General features: G+C 43.1%; 1 long non-coding RNA gene across 1 annotated transcript in view; it reads right to left on the bottom strand.

The window, feature by feature from the left end:
- The window catches only part of LOC132540483 (uncharacterized), a 149,416-nt gene continuing 143,416 nt past the window's right edge, over positions 1 to 6,000 (bottom strand). The window contains exons 2-3 of the long non-coding RNA XR_009551684.1: positions 838 to 1,038; positions 1 to 395 (exon numbers count right to left, since the gene is read on the bottom strand). This is a non-coding gene — a long non-coding RNA (uncharacterized LOC132540483). The remainder of the gene's footprint in view (positions 396 to 837; positions 1,039 to 6,000) is intronic.

Here is a 6,000-nt window from a genome sequence, read left to right as displayed (position 1 = left end):
CAGAGATAAATTGAGAGAAGAGGGGAGATAGAGAGGGAAAGAGAAAGAGAGACACCTGCAGACCTTCTTCACCACTTGTGAAGCTTCTCCTCATAGGTGGAGAGTGGAGGTTCGAACCTGGGTCCTTGCATTTGGTAATATGTGTGCTTAATCAGGTGCACTACAGCCCAGTCCCCAAATCTCAGGTCTTTCTATCTTCATTTTTCCTAACCCATGTGATTCCATTTTGACCTTAATCATGCTTATTTATGGGACCAGGTGGAAACTTGCTCAGTAAATCACATATTACCATATATGATGACCTGGGTTCAAATCACGGGTGGGAGCTTCATGAGTAGGGGAGCAGTGTTGCAAATGTCTCTTCTCCTTTTCTACATGCCTCTATCTGTTACCCTCTATTAAAAAAAGGAGAAGAAATGGTTGCTGAGAATGGTGGAGTTGTACAGGTACCAACAATAACACTGGTGAAAAAAAAAAGAGGTGGGGATTGTTTATATATCCATTAATTCATTTCATTCAACACCTATTTTCTGAACAGCCCTTCTTAGGAAGGTGTCAGTATCAGGAAAGATTAGGAAATAGGAAGCTCAAAGTCCAGCCAGACTTGGAAACAGATAATTAAACGTGGCATGGTCAGTGTCCCGATGTGGTCAGGGAGGGGATACCCCTTGAGTTGACCCAGGAATCCTCCTGGTCATGCACACTCAGAGGCAGGGAGTGATGCACTGTGGGGAGGAGGCACTGACAACGTTCCTGGCTCTTAATAGATAAAAGCCTACCTTTGTCCTCGAAACTAGACTGCAAGACACTACCACAGGAATTCATGCTCTTTCATACCTTGCAGTTTGAGCTACAGTTTGTAGATTGACTGCCTTGCTGCTTCTGGAACTCTTCACCTCATCCTTGACTTGATCTGTGGTCCATTCATTCCTTCCTACTTCCCTTCTGAGATGAGTTCCTCCCTTCTCCACGTTTTGATGTCTGCTTCTTAAACTGCAGGATGGAGACCACCCAGCTGTAGAGTACAGGTGACAGTGTCTGCAATGGAAGCAGAGAGGCAGAGGAGAGCTTCTGGGGATGGGTGTTGCAGAGAGCTCTATTAATGTATAACCAGTCTTGGCCTCCTTCAAGGCATCCATGCAGTAGCCCTTGAAAGATTGTGGGGATGCTTTCCCCAAGGGAGAACCCTGGTGGGCTAGTTTCGCAGGCGGGAGAGAGAGTCAACCAGGGACTCATGGCTGAGTGATATGCAGTTCAGTCTTTATTCATGTGGAACGCAGCGCAATCTAAGCTATCTCTAATCACAATCTTGTCCTTACATATCCTGAGGCGGAAGAGTCAGGTCCGAAGAGGATGTACGTAGGATAGGGGGTGGGGAGAAGGAAAAAGCGTGCAAAACAGGGAGGATTAAACCAATGCCCTGGAGGCAGGGCGGTGCTTAGTTAACAGTGGTTATGTAATAGAATAATGTTAAGCAGGGGGGATTAAACCAATGAAACAGAAGGGGTCTTAGAAGCAGAATTTAGAAGCATACCAACAGAACCCTGTTTGTGAGTTCAGTAGATTGGGATCTTTCAAAGCACACAGAATTCTTCTAGGACTGGGCAGTGGCACACCTGGTTAAGTGCACATAGCATTAAGCAAAAGGACCTGCGCCAGTATCTGGGTTAGAGACCCCCGCTTCCCACCTGCAGAGAGTCCTCTTCATGAGCTGGCTCTCTCTCTTCCTCTCTATGTCCCCCTCCCCTCTCAATTTCTGTCTGTCTTACTCAATAAAATGGAAAAAATGGCCACCAGGACCAGTGGATTTATAGTGCAGGCATTGAACCCTGGTGATAACCCTGGAGGAAAATAAAACAAAAATAGTATTCTTGGGAGTCAGGTGGTAGCACAGTGGGTTAAGCGCAGGTGGCGCAAAGCGTAAGGACCGGCCTAAGGATCTCGGTTCGAGCCTTCTCTGTCTTCCCCTCCTCTCTTCATTTCTCTCTGTCCTATCCAACAGTGATGATATCAATAACAACAAAGATAACTACAACAATAAAACAACAAGGGCAACAAAAGGGAATAAATAAATATTTAAAAAAACTTTAAAAAATAGTATTCTTCTTTTTAAAATTTCTTACTAACAGTTAGTTACAAGATTGTAAGATTACAATGTATCCATACCACATCTTCCACCAAAGTTCTGCATACAGGATTATTTTCGTAAAGATTTAAAAAAATATTTATTTATTCTCTTTTGTTGCCTTTGTTGTTTTTATTGTTTTTGTAGTTATTGTTGTTGTTATTGATGTCATCATTGTTGAGTAGGACAGAGAGAAATGGAGAGAGAAGGGGAAGACAGAGAGGAGGAGAGAAAGATAGACACCTGCAGACCTGCCTGTGAAGCGACTCCCCTGCAGATGCGGAGCCGGGGGCTCCAACCAGGATCCTTAAGCAGGTCCTTGGCTTTTCACCACATGCTCTTAAACCACTGCACTACCGCCCGACTCCCAATGCACACAGGATTCTTTTGTGCATCAATAGTGTTGGTCAGAAGATAGCGTCTACCAAGTCAAAAGAAAGTGGAGTCCTGTGCAATTTGTGATGGCACAATCTTACTCTTTTTAATAAACACATGTTCATGTCATAGTCCTGGGTATATGTTTCTCAGCAGATTTCTCTGCTTCTATTTCTCTCTCCCTTTTCTTATCAATAACATCAGTCCTCACTGAGACTATGTAAGAACCACAGCTGGACGGGGAGAATCTTCAGGAATCTATTTGTCTCAGGAAACATATCACTTGGGTCCTGCTAAACACTATTGCTCATTGATTAGGCAGCTTCTCACAACAGAAATATAACCCAAAGCTCTCTCAAGCCTGTGGACTCAAGTCACTTCCTACACTGACAAAAATGGGCATCTATGATGGTGCTGGCAGTGTCCAGTGCCCATACCTCCCAGGCTGCACAGAATGAGCCTCTCTGCTAATCTCAAATCACAGGCGGGAGTCCAGAGGGGCCGTTCTGTAACTGGGATGCCACTAACCATCACTGTGGGGCAGTTCACTCTCATCTTCACTCTGGCCTAATGGCTAATGAACAATCTGTTTTCCTCTCAGGGCCTAGAAGCCTCTCAGAAAATAATTGATAAATGATTTGTGGTTTATTTTTTAAAGGTTTTTTTTTTTTTGACAACAGGAGAAGTTGTATTATACTCCAATCATCTGTATGATTTTTTTAAAAACACAATGATTCGCGAAGTTATACCAATTTCGGTTATTTAAAACCTCACAATTAAAAACAAATGACAATATTTAATTTTTTTGTGTGTGGGAAACTTAGACAAATGGCTTGTTTCAACAGCCCTGTTGACTTTCTGATAGGGGAATGAACTGTAGCCCTTATAGCCAGGAAGAAATGAACACATATGTTTGGTTATTTTCTCCTAGTTAGTAACAGCTCTGCCTTGGGAAGAAGGCTAGCCTCCAGGCATTTCTAGCTGGATGTCTTCCAGCCACAGTCTCTAAACTTGCCACAGAATTGCCTCTTTTCATATGGCCTTTGTGGTGGATGGCAGATTTCCCTGGGGCTTCAAAACGACAGCCTTTCACAATGTTGCTGGTTGACAAGTGACCTGGCACAGCTCAGTGTGATTCTGGGGCTAAAGCTATTCCACTTTGTGCAATAGTGAAGGTGTGGTGAAACAGCTGCGTCTCCTCAGGGTCAAAAGAAAATACATATTTTTTTATGACAACTGCAAAGCTATTCTAAAGCCCATCTATGAATGTTAAGTTCTCATGGTCTGACAGGAGGCATGAAGGGCATGAAGTGTTAGCAAGCATTTGGTAGTAGTGAGGCCGGGGGGCGGCACACCTGGTTGAGCATACATGTTACTGTGTGCAAAGAACTGAGTTCGAGCCCCCAGTTCCCACCTTCAGGGGGAAAACTTTGTGAGTGGTGAAGCAGGGCTGCAGGTGTCTCTCGTTCTCTCTCTCTTGACCACCCTCTTCCATCTCAATTTCTGGCAGTCTCTACCCAATAAGAAAAATAAGAGAATAATAATAATTATCAAATAAAAAAGACATCCAGTAGTCAGACACACAGCGGTCCAGATCTTTGGGCAAGTCACTTGGCCTTTCTGAACTCCAGAGCTTTTATCTGGGAGATGACTGTAGTTACTGTGCTGTCAGAAAAGTTATGACATTATTTTACCGTTTTCCTGTGCAAAAAAAAAAAATGTTTCATGACTTTTCCGACAACCCAATATTATCTCCAAGGAAGAGTAAATAACATCATTTACTTCTTCATTGATTTAGCTTATATGATGAAGAAATACTATTTACAAGACTGTTGTTGTCACAGGATTATAATCTCACAACAACTCAACATAAGTGTCAGCACTTCTCACCTATCATCAAAGTCAACATTTGTTATTACCTGAACACAAACAAATCTATGCCAGGGACAAATGGGCACAGCACTGCGCAGTTAAGTGCATGTTGTAGTGACGCTTCCATTCTAATAAAGACAGATAAATAACAACAGAGACCAAAATAAATATGAATCCCATAGTTAAGGAAAAGGGATGTGAACCGGGTGGTGGCGCACCTGGTTGAGTGCACAAGGACCCAGGTTGGAGCCCTGAGTCCCCACCTGCAGGGAGAACGCTTCGTGAGTGGTGAAGCAGTGCTACAGGTGTCTCTGTCTCTCTCCCTTTCTGTCTTCCCCTTCCCTCTCGATTCTGACTATCTCTAGCCAATAAACAAATAAAGATGATAGAAAAAAAGGGACGTAATTGAGCATTGCCATAGTTTACTATCATTTTCTTTTCTTTCATTAATTTTTATTTTTTTAAACAAATCTTTCCTTAATTTTTTTTTTCTTTAACCAGAATCCTGCTCAGCTCTGGCTTATGGTGGTGCAGGGGATTGAATCTGGACCTTGACAGAACCTCAGGCATGAGAGTCAGTTGGCATATCCATCTTTTAATTAATTTATTATTGGGTAGAGACAGAGAGAAATTGAGAGAGAACAAGAAAGTAGGGAGGGAAAAAGACAGAGTGACACCAGCAGCTCTACTGCACCACTTGTGAAGCTTCCCCCTGCAAGCTGGGCACCAGGGGCTTGAACCTGGCTCCTTGAGCACTGTAGTGTGTGCTTAACTAGGTGCACCACCACCTGGCCCCCATCATCTTTGTGTTCTACTCAGTTCAACCTACTGGTAAATTTCTTAGAACCTCATTACGTAGGCCCCTTATCTGAGACAGTGAACCTTTGGAAAGAATTTCATAACTCCTGTCCCAATGGTCCAGTCTGGCTTCTCTTGAAATATTAGCACGTTCTTGGCAGGATAAGGCCTTCTGTCAGACTTTGACTTATTTCACTGGACTTTCCACAGTCTGCTGTGTGGTGGTGGGGGTGCTATTTCCCAGCAGGTGGGGACTTGCCCTGTTTCCACCTGAGAACATTCTGTTTCTGAGTTTCCTAGAGAAATTTATACCGGGACTTCAGTCACTTGCTGGGGTCATAATTTAATACATCCAGACTTGTGACTTGCAATAAGGAGCTCGTATCCTGCCCTTCAAAAGCAGAAAAGGAATTTGTCAAGAATTCCAAGGTGACAAATGGTGCTGTTTCAACACCATGTTTCCTGGGAACACATGGACTCTAGACTCTTGTGCTGCGACTTATGGCTCTTTCAGCTGAGTTCCCCCAGTAGTAGCAGAGGCATTTATAATTAAAGTATTGGTAAAATGTAGATACACACACACACACACACATATGCACACACTCACAGGCGCATGCACATGCGTGCAAAGTTAGTCTTCAAAACTTTCAAATCTGAGAACCAGAGAATCTTGACAGATGACATTCTCTGAAATCACATTTTAAGTATGTTTTCTGTTATATAGTATTTATTTATTTATTTATTTATTTTACCAGAGCACTGCTCAGATCTGGCTTATGATGGTGCAGGGGATTGAACCTGGAACCTTGGAGTCTTAGGCAAGAGAGTCT

This window comes from Erinaceus europaeus, chromosome 9 (assembly GCF_950295315.1).
Source record: "Erinaceus europaeus chromosome 9, mEriEur2.1, whole genome shotgun sequence".
Lineage (NCBI taxonomy): Eukaryota > Metazoa > Chordata > Mammalia > Eulipotyphla > Erinaceidae > Erinaceus > Erinaceus europaeus.
Note: the sequence above shows the minus strand (reverse complement) of the source record. Positions and strands in the feature narration are given on the sequence as shown.